The sequence below is a fragment of the Lissotriton helveticus genome, chromosome 1_1, assembly GCF_964261635.1.
Source record: "Lissotriton helveticus chromosome 1_1, aLisHel1.1, whole genome shotgun sequence".
Taxonomy (NCBI): Eukaryota; Metazoa; Chordata; class Amphibia; order Caudata; family Salamandridae; genus Lissotriton; species Lissotriton helveticus.
Genome location: NC_136057.1, coordinates 191224909 through 191247758, shown reverse-complemented (window position 1 = coordinate 191247758; position 22850 = coordinate 191224909). Strand labels below are relative to the sequence as shown.

At 45.5% G+C, this 22850-nt stretch overlaps 1 long non-coding RNA gene across 1 annotated transcript; it reads right to left on the bottom strand.

Annotated features, from left to right (window-relative positions):
• Positions 1–5552: 5552 nt before the first annotated feature.
• Positions 5553–7842, bottom strand: LOC144768498 (uncharacterized). The gene is made up of 3 exons (XR_013598554.1): positions 7753–7842; positions 6403–6534; positions 5553–5676 (listed from the first exon to the last, which is right to left on the bottom strand). It is a non-coding gene; the product is annotated as an uncharacterized LOC144768498 (long non-coding RNA).
• Between the last annotated feature and the right edge of the window lie 15008 nt (positions 7843–22850).

Below are 22850 nucleotides of genomic sequence, written 5' to 3'. Positions count from 1 at the left end.
CATTTTGTGTGTCCTTCCTTTGTGCTTTTGCCATAGGCATCCAAGGTTTTTGACTATTGTATTGTGGCAGTAGGGCAGAGTTACTACTACTTAGCCATAGGTGCATTAAAGTTAATCAACTCTTGACGCGACATTACATTTTTTGTCTTGTTCGCGCGCTCAATGTACTTGCTCGGGAACGCGAAAACTACGTTTTCTTCTTTTCGCGCTGCCGAACCCGCCGATTTTGCATTCTCGCGGACAATATGTCCCGAGTTGCATAAAAGTTTCTCGAAAATGTTGCAGGTCTTTCTTGTGCACCCAAAAAAACAGAATTTGTCATTTGGTTGTTGTTTTTGGAGCCTGGAACAATTACTGTGTCTGTCTTCTTGTTTGTGGGTGGGCTGACCACATGGGCAGCGTTGCGGCTACTTTGTGAAACAAAACAAAGCATTGTCCCTTTCCCAGAGGCATTTATTGTCTGTCTTCTTTTTTCTTTTACTTTTCATGTTGCTGGTGGTGGCTAGGCCATGTGGTGGCGGCCATTTTGAAGGTACTTCCTTTGTGCATTTATCATTGGACTCCCAGCTTTCTGTCTGATCTCACAGTAGGCCAGAGTCCCAGAGGTAGTAGTTAGCGGGGGTGCTGCCTTTATGTAGCTGTTTTAGTTCGGTGTATGCAATTAACATCATTAGGGCATGTGTGTGTATGGCATTGCATTCAACAATGTGTTGTCTGGGCAGGGGTTTGTTTGTATGTGTTTTTGCGGTGTTAGGTTTACAACCTCTGTCTTAGCCATGGGCTATTTATTCCTTGCACATTAACCTGTCATGTGCAGCAGGCATCCTCGTTTTTCTGTCCATATTGGTATCTATAGGCCTGCTTGACTTTATTGCTTCTTTCTGGACTTCATGTGGCCTTTGAGCTGTGGTGCTGCTGGACTGGTATTATTAGTCTTCTGTTTTGTCTTTTATACATTGACCTGTGTGTCTTTCAATTGTTCATGTTGCCTTACTGCTTGTTTGACTGGTGTTGTTCTGCCTTGTTTACTTGTAGGTGCACAAAAAAGACTGAGGAGGTGCTGGTTGTTTTTTCATCCATCGCTCGTTCTACTGCCAGACGGACGTCCTTCAGTTGTACGCCACGTGTGGTGTGTGACTCATCTGACCAGACATCTCTGCAATTTGTGCTGCTGTGAGCTGACTGACATCAGAAGAAGATGGGCCCTAAGAAAGCTACCAGGTCCTCCACCACAAAGAAAGTTGCTGCGAAGAAGGAACAGCAGAAGGAAGTGTCACTTAAGTCTGGTATGGACCCCAAAACCTTTTTTGGCACCCCAAAAGGTACGCCTGCAGCAGCGGGGTCTGGGGTGCAAGCTGGGACCAGCACATCTGCATTAGTGGGGGCAAGCCAGCATCCCAGGGCCAAGCACATGATGAGGGTCGAAGAGGTAGCCAGCCTTCTGCTTGCGAGCAGTGATACTGAGCCAGAACTAAACTTATCGCTGTCTCAAAGTAGTACACAATCCACGCAAGATGGAAGTGCTCAACAACCACCGCCAGCAGTAAATGTTCAACAACCACAACCACCGCCCGCAATAGGAGTTGTTCACCCACAACCACTTCCCGCAACAGTTGTTGAACAACCACAACCACCGCCCGCAACAGTTGTTGTTGAAAAACCCCAGCCCGCAATAGTACTTCCTCAAGAACAACAACCACCATCTCCGCACCAAATAGTAGTAGTTGTTCCTCCCGAAGTCGGGGCAGTTCAGGAAGTAGAGCCTCCTTCCGAGCAAGAAGAAGAGGAAGCCACTTCTGTAGGTGATCTATTTCCTTTGAATTCACCAAGGGAAAGGAGGGTTAGTGCATCGAGTTCTTCGCAAAGCATCCCTTCCGATGACCTTGATACGGATTGGCAGCCACAACTATCTGCGCATTCAAAGGAGAGACATCCCAAGAAGACCATGCTAGGAAAAAGGAAGTTTCCAGGCAGGCTTGAACTTATGGAGGTCGATGTAGGTGAGCAGGATACTGCTGGTGATAAAGACGGGTCTGACACTGTCATCATCACAAGCGTTATTCCTGGTGCAGAGGATGTAGAGACCAACATTTTCACCCTATCCAGAAATGCTGCAATGACTGATGAGCAGGTACCACGCATAACTCCTACACACTCAACACCCAAAGTAACACCAGCTCCAATTTTTTCATCAGCGAAGGCCCGGCAGCATCCGACATCCAGCAGAAGCGCCACTTCAACAGAAGGAGGTAGTGGCAGTACTAGGACTGAGCTGTCCCATAGTGAAATTCCACAATCCTCCAGTCCATCCGGCATTGGCAGTGGGTCCTCCTCTTCCTATGGCAGGAGACAAAAGTTTACCTCCCCAGTGTGGGACTTCTTTACGGTTCACCCAGTTCAGGAGAACATTGCTGTATGCACCATTTGTCATGTCAATGTTAGTCGTGGTAAGCTTGGTACAAACTATGGGACTGGAGGCCAAACGACCCATTTGAAAAAAACACACTTGATCAGGTGGGAGAACCACCTTGCAAGCTTAAAAAATGTTAGCACTCGTGTTGGTGGGGATACAGTGGTACAAGGTCCACTCATGGTTGACCAGGAGGTAGAAGAAGAGGGAGACGATGACCTTCTATCTAGGAGTGGTACACAATGGACCCCTGTCGCCAGCACTGGAGTGGTAAAGTCCACATCCGCCGCATCAGCAACTTCTCAGTGGCACCAGAGTCAGCTGGAGACACCAAGGAGTGCAAAGTCTGCGATGCAAGGTGGTCCGTCTAGCATAACTCAAAGACATGCAAAGCAGCTTACCATTCCTAGCATGTTAAGGCAGGAGGGAAAGTACGAGCGGAACCACCCAGTAGCACGTTTGTACAATGCCAAACTTGCGAAAATGTTAGCACTGGACCTTCTCCCATTTTCATTTGTTGAGGCTGTTGGATTTCTGGAATTAGTGGCAACCCTCTGCCCAAAATGGAACGTTCCCAGTCGCTACTATTTTGCCCGAGTGGCTGTTCCAGCACTACACCACGATGTGCTGGAATTGATTGGGAAAGCCTTACAACAGAGTGTTGTCCATTGTATCCACCTGACAACAGACATGTGGAGCAGTTGCGATGCTACAGATTTCATGTGCATCACCGCACACTGGATCTCTTTTGCAGGTGTTAAAGACAAGTTAACTTCAGGCCTCCGTGAAGTTGCTGGAATTTTTAATGATACGCGCAGACATGCAACTATAGCCATGTTTGGTATGGACAAAAGTCATACTGCTGAAAACATTTTGTCTGACTTTAACGACAAGGTCTTTGAATGGCTGAAACCAAGAGGCCTTAAGATTGGTTTTGTTTCCACCGACAATGGCAGTAATGTAGTGAAGGCAATGAGAGAAGGACATTATTTCAGGGTACCCTGTTTGGCACACTGCATAAACTTAGTCGTGCAAGACTTTCTGAAAAATGAAGCCAAAGTCAGCAACATAATGGCCATCTGCAGAAGAATATGCACGCACTTTAACCATTCTTTCAAAGGACGGAAGCTGCTACGGGTCATTCAGCATGAGCATAGGTTGCCAGTCAAAGCACTGATCCAGGAGGTCCCAACACGTTGGAACTCAACTTATTTCATGCTTGAGCGTCTCTTTGAGCAGTACATCCCACTGAATGCTTATGTCATGTCAAGAAGATTAGGGGATCCTACTGTTAATCTTAAAGCCCTGACCATTGAGATGTGGCAGTGGGACCTCATTAAATGCATCACAGAGATGCTACAACCCTTTGAGGTCTTCACACGTGCAGTTAGCAGGGAGGACTGTACTATGGGCCAAGCCATCCCATTGTTGTACATGCTTGAGCAACAGGTGAAGGAGGTCTGTCAAACATACGAAGGTGACGAACAAAAAGTTGATGCATATACCTTAGCCAAGGGCTTAGTCAACCGCTTGTGTGAAAATGTAAGGCTCAACAATATTGTGTCAGGTGAACATTACATAACTGCAACAATCTTGGATCCACGGTACAAATTATTTGTCAGCAGTAACGAAGTAATTCCATTTTCAGATGAGGATGTTGACAAGTACAAAACTTCCATAGCTGCGGAAGCTAATGAGTTAGAAACTGAACGGCTGTTACTTAAAGGCCTGCCACTGCCAGCCCAGGCCAGTCCAAGTACTCCTGACGCAAGTTCTTCACAGCATGAGAGCAGTGCGTCTGCTTTCCAGCAGGCACCAACAGTACCAAAAGCAGCACCTACACGATCTGATTCAGCAGGCCCAACCAAAAGCATAACTGCTTTTTTTCTACAGAAAGGGATGGGTAAGTCCGTTGCTGTTGCAAAGGGAAAAGAGGACCAGCAAAGCCGAGCACCAATGAACATTGAGCGGATGGTTCAGGCCTATCTGGATGACACAACAGAGGTGTTCATGGAGCAAAGCCCATTGGTCTATTGGTATGAAAGAAGGAGACAGTGGCCAGTGCTGAGCAGGCTGGCGATAAAGTATCTGGCTTGTCCTGTAGCCAGTGTCTCTTCTGAGCGGGTTTTCAGTGCTGCTGGTGCCATTGTCACATCGAAAAGGACTAGTCTCTCCCCCAAAAGCGTGGAGCGGCTGACAATGATAAAAATGAATCAACGCTTCATACCACCAGACTATCAAGTACGTGAATCACCGCCGGATGAAGAAAGCGAGTGCGAAGACGTCCTCACTACTGGGTTACATGACCTACTTCTGTCTGAACGCACAGAGTTTGAGGACGAGCTCCTCTTCCCTGACAACTAGGACAGGTATATTAAAGGAATGATGCAATGCATTGCATAGGATTGTTTAGCGGACTCTGAGCAAATGTGCATGGAATTAAAGTATACTAGTAACTTCAGACTCACGTGATGGGCAATTTTCCCATGTTATTTAATAATATAAATTATTTATGCACTTGTGACCCTACTACTACAGGTGCAGTCAGTACTTAATTTATCGTTCGTAGTTCATGTTCATGTTGCACAACGTACATTATTTGGTGAAACAGTCCCCCCTCCACCCCCCCAACAAACACAAATGAACTTCAAATGTTTTCTTGTGAAAATATCTTTGTTTTATTTTTATATTTTCATAATGATAATAGAAAAATAAAATATATAACAAATGTAACCCCCTGACCCAGAGCTGTCCCTACCCTCCCCTAACCCCAACCAAATTTCAACCCAAATGTACACCCCAACTCCCACATCCCACCCACCAACAAAAGGATTAAAAAAGGGGCAAAAAACAGGGTCCATTTCAAAGCCGGCGGGCTTTCAGGTGTTTGTCCACCATTATCTTCACACGCTCCTCTAGACCGTCCTCCAGCTTCTTCCGCTCCTCCTCCAACTTACTCGCTACCCGGCGGAGAATCTTCGCTTGGAAATCACGGCACCTACACTTGCATGCATGTTGTTGTTGTTGTGGGGGGGCCGCCGAAGATGTAACAACGCGGCGGCGGGCGGCTGCCTGACCACGGCGACGTAGTCCTGCAGGCTTGGGGCCCGGGGCATTGGAAGAGGCAGCAGCTGCTGCCACCGCCTCCTCCTCCTCCTCCTCGGCCTGATCCACCAGCCGGCGGTAGGCCTCTACAATTGCCTGCAGTTTCCGCTGCCGGGCCCGGACTGCCAACTCCTTCCTTGTTGGTTTTTGGGAAGGAGTAACTATAAAGAAAGAAACAGAATTGTTGTAATCCAAACTCCCCGCAAATCAAGAACACAACATTGATTCAACACATAGTGGGCGGCACAGTAGCACTAGCAAGCAAGCTGAGTACCAAAAATTGTGTTGCGTCTATCTTGAACATTCTACAGCCTCTATTAATTTTTGGGACTTTTTGGCACAGCATTATGCCTGCCCTATTAGCATGGGTGTACTTCAACGGTCACACACATTAGAACGAACACCTGTCTTTTTCATATCTCCTTTTGTATTATATACTCTGATTCCGGGAAGGCGGGAACACTCTCAAAGTAACATTAATTAACAGGGGGCAGCTAGTAGTACATGTCTAGTAAAGACTATAATACTTTATACCGCGCAACAAACCTTATTTGGTTTGTGTTTCACCAGCAACGACCCATGCACCCAGTCGTCCCCTCCTTCCCTTGCCTTTGGGTTTGCCCAAAACACCGCTGCTGCTGAGACTATCCACTAACCACCGGTATTGGGTGTGTCTCCCAACCACGCTGGCAGCTGTGTTTTCCCCTTTACATGCTTTAACAACAACCCATGCATCCGACTGCTATCAGCCACTTGCATTACTGTAGTGGTAATGCTTAGCATGCTAATGACAAGTAAAGGTAACATCATATATTTTCCAGTAGAGTACAGTGAGAAAGTTTTCCCCTCCCACCAAGTAATGCAGATCACTATTGAATGTAACTTACCATCGCCCGCCGCTGTTGGCTCCCCCCCCACTGCTGCTGGTGTAGGTGCCTCTGTTCCTCCTGTCCCCGCCGGGATCGCTGAAGCTGCGCCGCTGTCCCCGTCGGCACTGGTCGATGGTAAGGGTTCTGCACCTATAAAAATAAGTACACCTTTTTAGATGGATGCACAGCCCCCTTTCACCAAGAATGGAGTTCTTCAAAACAGTTAAGTACAACGTACGTAATCAGTATGAGTCCACATTGCATAGTACAGCAGAGTCACTACACATATTAGCATTCATTGTTATGGTATGGTACCCAAGCTCATCTCATCTGTCCTGCTACTCTAGTCCTTGGAAATTGGAAGTGAACTATGTAACCTTTGTACATCAATGTATCCAGTTTTGCGCATGTTAACTCGCAGCTTGTTGCGCAGTACGAGAAGACGCTCTGGGGCAACACATCATTGTTCAATGCATACACCTGAAGAGGTGGGAAAGTAAAAGGGCCCGTATTTAAGTTTTCTATGTGGATTGTGGAATAGAGTTTGCTTACAGGTTACAACTTCTTTTTAGCATGGCTGCATAAAACTGGCATAAATGTATTTCATACTGTCTAACGTGCACCACTTTTGTCATTATTTTTCGGCAGATGAGAAGATTGCCTTCTACGAAGCGGACATTTCCATAGCTTACAAAAAAAGAGGAATATCTGACCAGTATACGTTGGTGAGAGGTCTCCGATAGTTGCCACATTTCCCTATTGTGCACTAGTAGCTGTACAAATGTTGATTACTTTATTATGCCTTTTTTAACTCTGGATTTTTTCTGGTGGGCCCTTCAACGTATTTGACGGAACAACTTAAAAACATTGATGTTACTTACTTACTTCTAACAAAATAAAGCTTTTGAATGACCACTTTGACTCTGAAGTTTATTTTCAGTGTCTGTTGTCTTGGAGACTCACACGAGTGAGTGAGCAAAAGGGGGTTTCATAGGTAACGGTTTGTGTCCTAAAGCATTCGGCATCTTGGTATTGGGGTTCAGGAGTGTGAATTGAATAATTGACCAATGACTCAGGCCATATAGGCTGTCGTTCAGTGAATTGTGCGTTCCTCAGAGTTCTGTGACTGAGGTGTAAGTAAGGTCCAACCTGCCTATCAGTACCAACATCCAATTTTCGTGTGCATAGTTACATAGTTGTGTAATATCTATATAACTCCATAGGAGATAGAATACCCACAAGACTAGTAGTGGTATACTAACGTTTACAAAAATACTAGACAAACATCATTCTGGATGCATACTTGGTTGCTGTCAATTGCCAAAGCAGACACATTACAGAGGAAAAAACAAGCACTGTTGGACTTACTGGGGACAGCAGCAGGATCCTCAGTAGAGGAGCTCTGTGTAAGTGGTGGTTCACCCGCCGACTCGGTCCCTGTATTCTGCTTGCCCCTGGGTTCTGTGGTTCATGTAAAAAATAATAAACAAAGAGAAAAACATTGAGTGCTGTGAAACATAGACATCATTGCAAAAAACACTGCTACAGTGGAACAGAGCCGGAGGCAACAAATCCATGCCAGGGGCCGCAACGCAAATATGTATCCATCCTTAGAGTATTATTAAATTAAGGATATCTATTGGTGCGGTGGCCCCTGAAGTTTGGTGCCCCTGTGCAGTTGCACAGCTTGTACATGCCCCCTAGAGCCGGCCCTGGCTGAGGTAAGAAGAACAAAGTAACGTTAGCATTCTTTGCAAGAAAAGGATTCGATTCATGCAGAAGAGAAGGCCGTGAAAAAAATGCTACAATATGCAAACTACGTACAATTATCCATCCACCGCTATTTCACTGACGGACAAAGGAAGGACAAGACTCTATTAATAGCATTAACTAACTTCAGTTCTCAACAATAAAGAAAATCTCACATCAATAAACAGCAACAGCTAGCGCCAAGTTGAAACAACACGCAAGAGCCAGTGAAGAAGAAGAACACTGTCATACAATGACAGTAGATATACCGGAATACATCGGAAATTTAACTAGGAGCAACAGTCATCGCGTTACTTATTCAGCCAATATTTACAAAGATACAATAACAATATTTATACAACTATATATATATATATATATATTTATATAACTATATATATATATATATATCAAAGCTCGAAGGTGTCCACCTTTGAGTAGCACGCGAACAGCAGCTTGGTTTATGTATAGGTGAGGACGGGGATCCACTCGTAGACGCCGCTCCGTACGGGATCTGCCCGACGCGTTTCGAAGCTCCATATGCTTCTCTTCAGGGGCTTTAACGGAAGCGGTGTGCGCAACCACCGACCCACTTCTCCATTTTATATGCAACACACCCACCGATGGGAGGCTCAAATGAGACTGTGCATTCTGGGAAGTGTGGTCCAGGAAGCACACAATCAAGTCCTGTATGGACTCCACAAGTGGGCCCGTCCTCTATTCCAAGTACGACTGCTGCTTCACTTTCGTGACCCCCAGGGTACCGGGGTGGTGCATACTCCGCGGCTGGACGGCCGCGTATAAATCAAAGCTCGAAGGTGTCCACCTTTGAGTAGCACGCGAACAGCAGCTTGGTTTATGTATAGGTGAGGACGGGGATCCACTCGTAGACGCCGCTCCGTACGGGATCTGCCCGACGCGTTTCGAAGCTCCATATGCTTCTCTTCAGGGGCTTTAACGGAAGCGGTGTGCGCAACCACCGACCCACTTCTCCATTTTATATGCAACACACCCACCGATGGGAGGCTCAAATGCGACTGTGCATTCTGGGAAGTGTGGTCCAGGAAGCACACAATCAAGTCCTGTATGGACTCCACAAGTGGGCCCGTCCTCTATTCCAAGTACGACTGCTGCTTCACTTTCGTGACCCCCAGGGTACCGGGGTGGTGCATACTCCGCGGCTGGACGGCCGCGTATAAATCAAAGCTCGAAGGTGTCCACCTTTGAGTAGCACGCGAACAGCAGCTTGGTTTATGTATAGGTGAGGACGGGGATCCACTCGTAGACGCCGCTCCGTACGGGATCTGCCCGACGCGTTTCGAAGCTCCATATGCTTCTCTTCAGGGGCTTTAACGGAAGCGGTGTGCGCAACCACCGACCCACTTCTCCATTTTATATGCAACACACCCACCGATGGGAGGCTCAAATGAGACTGTGCATTCTGGGAAGTGTGGTCCAGGAAGCACACAATCAAGTCCTGTATGGACTCCACAAGTGGGCCCGTCCTCTATTCCAAGTACGACTGCTGCTTCACTTTCGTGACCCCCAGGGTACCGGGGTGGTGCATACTCCGCGGCTGGACGGCCGCGTATAAATCAAAGCTCGAAGGTGTCCACCTTTGAGTAGCACGCGAACAGCAGCTTGGTTTATGTATAGGTGAGGACGGGGATCCACTCGTAGACGCCGCTCCGTACGGGATCTGCCCGACGCGTTTCGAAGCTCCATATGCTTCTCTTCAGGGGCTTTAACGGAAGCGGTGTGCGCAACCACCGACCCACTTCTCCATTTTATATGCAACACACCCACCGATGGGAGGCTCAAATGAGACTGTGCATTCTGGGAAGTGTGGTCCAGGAAGCACACAATCAAGTCCTGTATGGACTCCACAAGTGGGCCCGTCCTCTATTCCAAGTACGACTGCTGCTTCACTTTCGTGACCCCCAAGGTACCGGGGTGGTGCATACTCCGCGGCTGGACGGCCGCGTATAAATCAAAGCTCGAAGGTGTCCACCTTTGAGTAGCACGCGAACAGCAGCTTGGTTTATGTATAGGTGAGGACGGGGATCCACTCGTAGACGCCGCTCCGTACGGGATCTGCCCGACGCGTTTCGAAGCTCCATATGCTTCTCTTCAGGGGCTTTAACGGAAGCGGTGTGCGCAACCACCGACCCACTTCTCCATTTTATATGCAACACACCCACCGATGGGAGGCTCAAATGAGACTGTGCATTCTGGGAAGTGTGGTCCAGGAAGCACACAATCAAGTCCTGTATGGACTCCACAAGTGGGCCCGTCCTCTATTCCAAGTACGACTGCTGCTTCACTTTCGTGACCCCCAGGGTACCGGGGTGGTGCATACTCCGCGGCTGGACGGCCGCGTATAAATCAAAGCTCGAAGGTGTCCACCTTTGAGTAGCACGCGAACAGCAGCTTGGTTTATGTATAGGTGAGGACGGGGATCCACTCGTAGACGCCGCTCCGTACGGGATCTGCCCGACGCGTTTCGAAGCTCCATATGCTTCTCTTCAGGGGCTTTAACGGAAGCGGTGTGCGCAACCACCGACCCACTTCTCCATTTTATATGCAACACACCCACCGATGGGAGGCTCAAATGAGACTGTGCATTCTGGGAAGTGTGGTCCAGGAAGCACACAATCAAGTCCTGTATGGACTCCACAAGTGGGCCCGTCCTCTATTCCAAGTACGACTGCTGCTTCACTTTCGTGACCCCCAGGGTACCGGGGTGGTGCATACTCCGCGGCTGGACGGCCGCGTATAAATCAAAGCTCGAAGGTGTCCACCTTTGAGTAGCACGCGAACAGCAGCTTGGTTTATGTATAGGTGAGGACGGGGATCCACTCGTAGACGCCGCTCCGTACGGGATCTGCCCGACGCGTTTCGAAGCTCCATATGCTTCTCTTCAGGGGCTTTAACGGAAGCGGTGTGCGCAACCACCGACCCACTTCTCCATATATATATATATGTATATATATTACCTACTGGCGGTCGCCAGTAGGTAATATATAGTTAGGATTTTTTCCCTATGGGATTTTTGAAAATTCTATGTCTAATAACTTTGGCGTTTGTGGACGGAATTGGCTGAAATTTTCAGGAAAATGGCACATTTTGTTTCTGAGCAGCCCCTGAAAATTTTGGGGGGGTTCGTCAAGGGGGGGCCGAGAAAAAAGGGGGGTCCCAAAACGCGTTTTTCCCATGTTAATTTCCGTAGGGCGGTTGGCCTCACTTTTAGCCCGAACGGCTGAATGGATTTGCACGAAACTTGGCAAAATTGTAGGGACTGGTAGCCCGATGTGCCTTTTGTAGGTCTCAATATATGTGCTCCAGTGGATTTTGAGAAATTAACGTTTAAAAAAAGATATATATCTGTAACAGCGGACTGGGCAGCGGCCCAGGACGCGTACTTTTCGCGCAACGGAGCTTTGTGAAGCGAAGCTGATTGGTTCTCCGGCGTCTGTCAACATTCCAAACAGTCCGTAGCGGCCGCCATCTTGTCTCTCGGTAGGATCGAGAGACAAGAGGAGGTCAAAACAAAGGGGGAAATAACTATAAGGGGGCATAGTAGATCCTCGCTGACCCCCTAGGTTTGATGTGGAGGTTTTAAAAGGGCCCCGCGGGGCAAAAAAAAATAATAATAATAATAATCGAACGGCTGAATGGATTTGCACGAAACTTGGCAAAATATTAGGGACTGGTAGCCCGATGTGTCTTTGCTAGGTCTCAATATATGTGCTCCAGTGGATTTTGAGAAATTAACGTTCAAAAAAAGATATATATCTGTAACAGCGCTCCGCTTCGCGTAACGGAGGTTTGCGAAGCTGATTGGTCATTCTGTCACTGGGCTATAGTTGGGCTACATCTGGCTGATATTTGGGCTACATTTGTTTTTTTGTGTGTCTGGCGGCCATCTTTGGGCTACATTGGGCTACATTGGGCTACATTTGGGCTCCAACATATATATAGGCCAATGTAGCCCAATATATATTTTTCAAAGTTAATTTTCGTAAAAACCACTGGAGCATATATCTTGAGACATAGCAAAGGCACATCGGGCTACCAGTCCCTACAATTTTGCCAAGTTTCGTGGAAATCCATTCAGCCGTTCGAGCTAAAAGTGAGTCCAACCGCCCTATGGAAATGAAGGAAATGAATGTGTAATTTGTAATTAGCAAATAGCTCATCGCAAACTAGGAATGGTAAAGAATCGCTATTTATTCCTTAAAGTTCGCTATTTAGGAAATGCAAAAAACTTTGATGATACATATGGCGGTTCATCTCTAACAAGATAAGAAGCATAGGGATACATTTATGATGACTGGCGCATCACCAGGGATGTGTTAGTCATTCTGTGCCGCTGTTCCGTCACCTATGGTGTGCTGCATTTACAATGCGGCGCATCATGGGGCAAAAACAGCACAGATGCGTGATGTATCTGTGCCGTAAAGGTGGCGCATTGCTGGAGTTGTATCGCAAGTGTGATGAAGCTCCAGCAAGGGTCGGGGGTGCCCCTGTCGCAGGGTTTCTGTTCTCACACAGAACTGTGGACAGAGGATTGGAACCTCGGCGAATTAGGGTGTCCCAAAACTCACGTTAGTAATCAAAAACTCCTTAGCAAGCTAGGTACAGTGTCACATTGGATATAACAAACTCTCAATGTTTAGACAATCCAGAATATGAACTTATAGTACCTCAGGATACGTGGAACTCATGAACAGTCGGTCGTTATATATTTCTTAGAAACCAGAACATGGAGTTAAGAAGAACACATGTGTATTTGAAATGTTTATTTACTAATGCCGTCTTCACAGGCGTAGTATCTTAGATAATACAAGTACACATATTATCAGTAGCAAAATTACCAGCATAGTTACTAGTACATAAAAAGCGAATGGTGATAGTATGTTAACATGCTGTAAATGAATAAGAGTTAGCAACACTTATAAGCAGCCGCGGGCCGTGGAGGGAGTTACGGTGGGGCAGGGAGGCGGGGAGGGGGAGGGGCAAGGTAGAGAGGGCTCCACCCTGCTTCTCCCCCTCCCCGCCTCCCTGCCTCACCGTAACTCCCTCCACGGCCCGCGGCTGCTTATATCTCACCCTCCCTAATACACATATTATATTATTTGCTAAGAAGGTCTCTTTGTGTTGGTTTAGGGCGTGCCCATACTTTAGTGTCTTAGATTTGAAGGAATCACATCAGCATACACCAGCTCTCTCTTCATGTGAGCCGCATCAACTGTTGTGTATGTGTGTTCGGCAAAGCAATATAAAACCCGCCTCATGCCCAGAATTGGCAGAAGTTGCACTTATGTTATGAGTATGAAGTCGTGGAGATCAGACCTCATGACAATTCTGTATCGTGTTGTTCTTGAAACTTTAGCACTCGCTGTACAGATATAGTTTAACAAGCAAAGCAGATAGTAGAGCAATAACATATTATTCTCATGTAAACCACGATGAACTACTAGGTGGAAAGCTAAAGCAACAACTAAGTGTCGTGTGCAGAAGTTGCAAAAAAGGAAAAATGGCGTTTAAACCGGTAATGAGCCCATGCTAACTTAACACGGTGTAAAGATATCCAGGAGCTAGATGACACCTCCCCATGATCCGGAAACGAACTGAATAAGATAATAGAAGTGCCATCTCATGAGAGCAGATTGCAAGTTTATATGTGGACGGTCCGCAAGGTAAAGCATTAAAAACTAGGAAAATTGAATGCTAAAGAAAAATAAAACAGCCAAGTACTTTATCGAGTCTTAAGCCAATAGGCAAGGTAAATAATAAAAACTTGACAAATAAGTCAATGAATTGTCAATGAAATGCTAGTACTCAGCATATCAAACATGAAAAAGGTCTATGACATAACTGTGTATGCAAAATAAGCTGCAACAGCCTCCAATAGGAAGTCACTGTCTTCATCCGAAAACAGTTCAGCCATCCAATTTAAAAGCGGAAAAGAACATACGTGCTCTCCCAGCACCGGATCCTCTATCATCATCAGAGGACAGCTCGGTGGGTTTTCAAGAAAGCTCTGTTCCAAGAAAGACTGTGCTGCCGCCAGTAAATTCCAGGGACCAAGTAGTCCATGCATCAATGCCACAGCCATAATCCTTTCGCCAGGACAAACCAACTCGTGAGTAATGATAGGAGTCATCAGCTGATTAAAGTCGACGTCAGGAGAAACCGGTCCGCAGAGACACAAATCAATGGCCCAATCGAAATCACAGGTCAGGCAGTGAAATACAGGCTGTACACAGGTGAAGTAGGAGAATCGAAAAGATAATCCATATGCCGTGCTTAATATCGCCAACGGCATTGTGCCATAATATTCTAGCATGCGATTGCGGAACAGTGTCAGCAGCTGCAGGGTGGGAGGTTGCATAGGAGGGACATCCATATTTAAAAATGTAAAAAAGCACAAGAGCGTCCGCTGGTAATGCAAGTAAAAATGCCAATCCACGAACCAGAGTGGAGAAAATAGAATGAAAGGAAGCAGGGATGAGTCCAAAGATTTTCTCAAATGAAGTCACAAGACCACTGGTAACAACTTTAAAAAAGTGCGCCAGGGACTTTGCGGAGGATGCGTTAAAGATAGTCGGAACCATCTTGCTGAATTTGAAAGGCAAATCTGAATTGAAAAGTGTGTGCACCTCTGTACGGGTGTTCGCTATGTGAAGCACGAAAGTTTCACGGGCCGAACTCAAGGCCACCTCTCTCTGAGACAAAAGAGCTCTTATTCTTGCCATGCCGTTGAAATCTGTCCCAAGGTTGGTATTTGTGGCCAGATTGAAAACTCCCTATGTTCATGTGTGGGAGGAAATAGAACATTTCTGCAGCAAATAACCCGTTCACTTACTGTTACGATAAAAGGAATACTTTTAATTAACTCAGAACAATCTTCATTATTGAGCATCAAATAACTACCATTTGCCAACAACTTGAACGTGGGGATGATAGCAGGAACTGGCGTGCCTTGCAACACGCAAGCCATATTTGGTCGGTGTTTGTTGCATGAACCGTGTAACTGTATGTGCCTACACATTAGTGAATGATCTGGCGTCTCAGTGCATTCCTCTCCATTCAGATAAACTTCTTGATCATCTTTGAAACATCTGTATGTGTATGGAAGCGACCAGACCTCATGAAGAAAAGCACTACCTAAAGGTTCATAACGACCTATTGGTATATATTTCATACAATTTGAAAACTTATATAAAGCAAAAGGCAGCGTTATTAAACCGTGGATAAGGCACGTTGCCAAAAAACCCGCAATCCTCTGCTGATGATGTCACTGAGCATGTCATGAATGATGTAATATGTGACATCATCAGCAGTGGATTACGGGTAATAGTATCTCTAGTTTACTCCCCTATAGCTGTCTTTCTTTTAACATAAGTGTCTGTTTCCTTCCCTTATACTTACTGTTTTTGGTTCGCTTCCGGTTCGCGTACCGGGGAGCGAACTGGGAAGCGAACTAAGAGAAATAGAGGTTGGCACAGTTCCAAATATTGTACCAATTTTTTAATAACGGGGAGGTAGTTCTGAAAAGAACTTTTTTTTTTTTTTTTCAGAACATTTTTTTACTTTTTTTGAATTTTTCTGAACAGTTTTATATTTTTTGGGGTTTTTCTTGGAGGGGGCAATGAAAACGATTCATTGTAAAGGGCTCAACAGGAGCAACAAAACAAAAAAAAGAAGTATTTATTATTTTGGGTGTTTCGTACAAACTTGCATATGATAGTCAATAGCTCTGTTGATCAGAGTGATGCTTTTTTCTCCGTAGGAAATGAATCCATCGCAAAATACGCAGATGTGTTTTACATCACCAAATCTCATTTGTATATTTGGCACCATCTCCCTGCCCTCTGGTCCCGTTACTTCCGGTACAACAGATCTTCTGGCCATAATAGGGAGGTTATCTAGGTCGTTCCGAAACTGTGCAGCACTGTAGTTGTTAGGATGCCACCTAGTCATATGGCGATGCATTGTGTAGTTTCCGAAACTGTATTTTTTGTCGGTCCCTCTGGACAGTCTATCTTGACATATAAGGCAAGTTACGTATCTTGCATTTACTTTTTTCTGACCTTTGGGAATTTTAAAAAATTGCCAAATGAAGTTTTCTTTCCGGTGAGACGTCCTGGGCTGCTCAGGCAAAAACTGCCTCTCTTCGTGCTCGTCCTCCTGTTCCTCTTCTTCCTCTTCTTGTTGAATTATAACTTGAGCAGGTGGTCCACTCTTCCTTGGATGTGGTGGAGGTGGTGGGGAAGCACCAGCTGAAGCTACTAAAGAAGCCATTGCTCAGTGATCACAAAGGGTCTTTCTCTCACAATGATGAAAGTCAGAGTGAGGAAAGAAGGAGGGATTTTCATCATTTGGGAAAAACAAGAGTTCTCAACCAATCAAAAGTGTTCATTTTAGATTATATGACCTAGTCTTACATCATTAGGAAACCAAAAGTGAAATGAACCAATGAAAAGTGTTATTACCAAGTCACATGACTTGCTGTGTTTACGTTAAGCGCTTTGCAGGGCCTCCCGGTTTGCTTCCAGAAACCTGCGCTTTGCGACTCGCTTCGCGTACCAGTTCGCTAACGTTGTACGTCATATGACGTATCACGCGACAACGTGAAACGTCATGCGGACGGGAGGCGTCACGATGTTGTTTTCTAACGCGGCACTTGCGGTAAAGAAACGTTTACCGGCTCGCGGTCTATTTCGCGGCATCAAGGTCAGCTAACGGGAAGCTTCCCGATTCGCGAAGCAGGAACGAAGAAAAAAAAATATTTTAAAAAAAAATTATTCATAAACATATAAAATATATTTTTGGATTTAAAGAAGAATACATTTTACAGCTACAGATATTAGCTGTTAAAAAACCAATGAAATTCACAGAAAAAACCATAGGTTATAGACCATATATAGATAGGAATTAGCATTTACAAAACCTTGAAAATTCACTGAAAAAACCATAGGTTATAGACCATATATAGTTAGGAATTAGCATTTAGAAAACCATATTTTACTCACACAAAACCATTGAAATTCCATATTTAGTTAGTTGCACTAACTATATATCGCGCACCCGCAATCCACTGCTGATGATGTCACATATTACATCATTCATGACATGGTCAGTGACATCACTGATGACATCACTGATGACATCTCAAATGACATCACTGATGACATCACTGATGACATCTCAAATGACATCACTGATGACATCATGACACACCAATACCAGTTACTACATAAGCACTCACTGATTCCTACGTCTACACACACATTCACTCATTCACCCATACAATCACTCATACATACAGTCACTTATTATTACAACACTATCATATGCACTCATACACCTATGCAGACAGTCACACACTGCCACTCATCCATGGAGTTACTCACACACCAAGCCAGTCCTGTAAAGAATCAATCACACTTCCATTTCTTCATCTATACAGTTAAACACAGAACACCATACTTCAGTGACATCACTGATGACATCACTAATGACATCTGAAATGACATCACTGATGACATCTCAAATGACATCACTGATGACATCATGACACACCAATACCAGTTACTACATACACACTCACTGATTCGTACGTCTACACACACATTCTCTCATTCACCCATACAATTACTCATACATACAGTCACTTATTATTACAACACTATCATATGCACTCATACACCTAGTCAGTCCTGTGAAGAATCAATCACACTTCGATTTCCTCATCTATAGTTAAACACAGAACACCATACTTTTCACACATATACTAACACATACTTACTCTCTTATACAATCACTGATACAAGTACACATTGATATGCACAGAGTCACACACCTCCCAGCCAGCCACACACACACTCAGTCTTCCATACATCCAGTCATTCTTCAATATGTAAAACGTATTTAAACTTTACAAAAACACACAGACACTAGATGATGTCATCAGTGATGTCATTTGAGATGTCATCAGTGATGTCATCAGTGATGTCACTGACCATGTCATGAATGATGTAATATGTGACATCATCAGCAGTGGATTGCGGGTGCGCGATATATAGTTAGTGCAACTAACTATATATGGAATTTCAATGGTTTTGTGTGAGTAAAATATGGTTTTCTAAATGCTAATTCCTAACTATATATGGTCTATAACCTATGGTTTTTTCAGTGAATTTTCAAGGTTTTGTAAATGCTAATTCCTAACTATATATGGTCTATAACCTATGGTTTTTTCTGTGAATATATATATATATATATATATATATATATACACACTTTATTTTTGGGGTAGCCACTCACCAAGACCCACAACCTCCACACCAAGCAGGTCCAACAGGTCCTGCTCCCGGTCCAAAATGTCGGCCCAGCGGTGGGGCAGCTGATGGTGGGTACGCCGGATACCGGAGCAGCGGAAGACTGCACGGCGCACCTTCGCCCACCGCCGGAGACGCTCTTCAATGCGCTGGTAGCCGGAGCCGGGCCTGCCGCCTGCTGCCAAAGTCAAGGGGAGGTGACGCTGGATAAAAAAGACCAGGGCGGCCACCTCCTCCTCCCCAAAAAGTTGGCGGGGCGTCACTCCTGCCGGGCGCATTCTGCCGCAAGGCAGCCGGGTTTTTTTCGGCACAGCCGCCTTGCCCTTTGAGCCGCCGATGCTGCTGGCACCCTTCACCATGGTTCTGGGTGGAGGGGAGAAGGAAAGTTGAAGACAAAAAGGTTAGGGGAAGAAAGAAGAAAGATAAAAGAAGGAAGTAATATAAAACAAGAGAAAAGTTGCAAAAAAAGTTGTAAAAGTAAAAATAAAATGAGAAATATAAACCTAGGCACAGACAGAAATAGGTAATAAGTAAAGAAAGTTAGAAAAACTGAGGGAAAAGACCAGGATGGAAGAGATAGGAGTGAGATGCTAAAGTAGGCCCAAAACCATAGCCAGAGTGTGAAATCGAAGATGGCTCTGCCCGTCGCGACCGCCGCGGTAAGTTCGCGCGATATTTGACGCGATCACGCACTTTGGCAGTGCGAACGAGAAGATGAGTTCCCGAACATGTCTAACACAACGCGAACACGTTACTTGTGACCCGGAACCGGAAATAAGGGAACGCAAGCGGGCGGGACAAACCTCATTGAGTAACTTAGCGCGCTAGCTATCTCGAGCATGCAGGCAGCGCCCCGAACACGCGCACCGTGCTCCCGAAGATGAAAAACGGCGCGCGAACGGGTCTAGCAAGCTACTACGCATGTCCGCGGAGCTACGTGTAGCTCGCGGAGTGCAAGTGCGTCTTCGCGTAGCGTCGCGGAGTGCGGCTACGCGAACTACGCCCAGGGTTATCGGTTTTACAGTGGACCAGCATTTCTCCTAGGATCTTCGCCACATGTTATTTAAGTCCAGCGCTTGCAGGTCTTTCCTCCAGATTGTTTCTGGAATCAGGAAGTTTTCTTCCCCGGCTGTTATTAGAGCCAAGTACCATCGAGATATCTCTTTTTTTTAATGGGAGAATCTTTCTTCATCTCTTTCTCTAGTTCTTCATTTCCCTTTTTTCTATCTGTAAGCGATTTTGCCCAACTAGTGAGTTGGTAGTATTTGAATTTGGATAGCGAAGCATTAGTGATTGTGGTCAGTTGATCCCAGGTGTTTATGGTGTTCTCTATCGTCAATTGGCCCCATTCTTTAACACCAGCTGCTTTCAACTGGGTGGCCATGCAATCTTTGAGGCAGTCTGGGGTGCCCGGAGATTCCCATATGGGAGCCAGGGTACTATAATATGGTATGTTCAACGTGCTTCTTATTTGGTACCATAATTTTACTATGGTGTTAAGGATCTTTAGTTTTATCTTTTTGAAGAATTTTGGGTGTCCAAATTTATATAGAAAGTGATCTGTTCTTCCTGTCATTGTTTGTAGAAATTCAGGGTAGTATTGGCAGTTTTTCCAGAGTGGTCTCATTTTTTTAAAATGAAATGCTCTGTAGTATTCGAAAAGGTCAGGACTAGCTATCCCCCCCTTGTTCTTTTTTTCTCCTTAATTTACTCCAAGCTATTTTTGTTCCTTTGGATGACCAGATGAAACTTGTTATTTTCCCCTGGATTTTCTTCAGAGCATCCCTCTTGTATTCCAAAGGTATAGAGTTGAACAGGTAGGTACATTTAGGTAGGATGGACATTTTTATTATATTGGTTCTTCTCAAGAAGCTTAGTGACAACTGTGGAAAAGTAAATTTTGCCATGTTATATGTGCCTACGTGTTCCCCATCCTATGTTATATGTGCATGATCGATATGCCTGTATCCCCCTATGATCGATTAAAGACGCAATTATAGTTGTGTCCAACTCTAGTATGCCAGTATCCAGTTCTCGTGAAAACAACGAGTATTCGGCCTATGTTGCCACGTTTTACAGTGTGCACGTTAATTCATTGAATTGTCCCCGTTCCTAGGCCTCAAAAGGGCCCGGACACCAGATTCAAGCTCCAGTCTCCTGAACCCTCTCCGAGGAGCGATGCAGCCCCCACCTGCATCCCTGACCCTTCACTTACTTCCTGCCGCACAGTGCCCGGCCCGGCCTGGCTCTGCCTGCCTGTCTGCCAAGAGTATGTTATGCTTCTAGTTATCAGTCCAGCCCTCCTTCTTTGCATTCCTAAGCTACTGAATCGCATCAATAGTTTCAGCTATGGTCTAGCCTTTCTGTCTCCATGTAAGAGAAATACTGTATTAATATTCATAGAATATTCCTCGCACACGCAATACATGTAGAATAATGCATGCACCAGTCTTAGTGTCAAGTAGCCTTTGCCCTGATAACTTTTGGATTCTATCAACATGTACTCCAAACACCAGATACCAGATATGATATAGGTACATGTCGTCCTGACACCGCAGACTTTAGTCTCCTCTTCTAGCACAGAAGTCATAGTCCCCAGTTCTTCCTGGCAACACGTCATTGCCCGTTTGCGCGCACCACTAGGTTAAAGGTCCCAGCTGCTCAGGTAGCCCCCTCCATGTTTCCACCCCATTTATGACACTTCTGTGACGTCTTCATCACATGTCTATGTATACGCCCTGTACACGCCTTCTTGTTACACCCATTTGTTCTTATCTTTCGCGACTGCTACGAGTTACGCCTACTGCTACGCCTATTGTATGCAATGTAATGTAATGTATTATACTATATATATGCTGCACTGTCGATGAAGCAGGGCAGCTGCCATCCATTCTATTTCCGTGCAGGCTATCCCGTTCCTGTCCCTTCCCTTATGCCTGATTAAAGCCTGTTAGACTCAGATACCTCGAATCCTGTCTCTTATTTATTGAGCTATCTGTTTTATTCACTGTATTCAAAAATAGTACCGGTAATTAATTATTTATTTACCACATAATGGCGCCCGAATAGGGACTTGCCCTTTCCCCACGCGCCGGCGAAGCCACGCAGGCCCCCTGACCCTCTGCAGCCGTGACGGAGCCATACCGTGCACGTGCAGATATTTCTGCTTCAAGTATCCCTCAGGCCCACGGAGGAGACGGAGGTTGCGGTCCAGCATCCAGACGAGGCGGTGAGGAACGCGGCGAGTCCCGACCAGAGCCCAAGCCGAGAGTACAAGGTCCGAGGTATCCGGAGGCCCACCTGTAACTGAAGTCCGAAGTTCGTAGTCCGACGTCGTAGCAGTCCAGTCCAGTCCGAGGCCTTCCGTTCTTGCTGCCCGGTGAGTACCGTTGCTGGGGTAGTATCTAGACAGGGTCAATTAATTTGTCTCTGGTCCAGTGGGTTTGGGTACACAGATCCAGTCCGAAGTGTTCACCTAGGTGGATACGGGTCCTGACGTGTCTCTTTATGGGACCGGTATGTTCCGTACTGTTTTAGCAGTGCATCTAGTAATTCTAGTAAGTTTCGTTCTCGAGAAATTCATGTGTTCTGTTTTCAGTGTATCAGGTAGTATTCTGTTCGAATTGTTATTCATGTATTTTTATGTCGTGGTATGAGAGTTTTGTTCGCTATATTATTACTGTGATTATTGTGTATTGTGTTTCAAGTGTATTAGTGAAATGCCTCTGTTTTCCACATTACGTCAGTTAAGGACCAGAAAAGGGTTACTCGAAGAAGCAGTTCCTGTCCCTCCGAGGGACAGTCCAGGACATTTTATGTATCACAAGCATGGCTTAGATGCCATAATATATCTAGACTTGTGGGCGGACTATACCAAGGAACTAGAAGAGAAATATAGATGGCCCGCATCAGGTACATGGGATGCCGAGTGCATCATGCGAGTAGAAGAAGCATTATGGAAAAAGAAAGCCAGACAGTCCCAGAAAGATGCCATCGAGTTATGGCGCAAAGAATCTCATAAAAGAACCGAAAAAGAATTCAGAAAGACAGAATTAAGTAGAGAATCCTCAGAAAAAGCCCAAGAAAGGGAATTAATCAAAGTAGGTGAACGAGTTAGAGCAGAGCAGTCTGACAGACAGAGAAATGCCCTTATTAAGGGTATGTATCCTCTTCTTGCCGAGGGCTTGCCAAAAACAACCCCGGAAGCACCATGTAATTTTCTGCCGCCATTGGTCCCGACTAAGCTACGTCATAAACCGAGCGCAGCTGATATTTTTCTCTCGTCCTATTTGGACGATACAGTCCCAGACTATGCAAATCCTGTTCCGCCTGCTCCCGTTAATAATGTAATTCCTGCTCCTCCAGCCA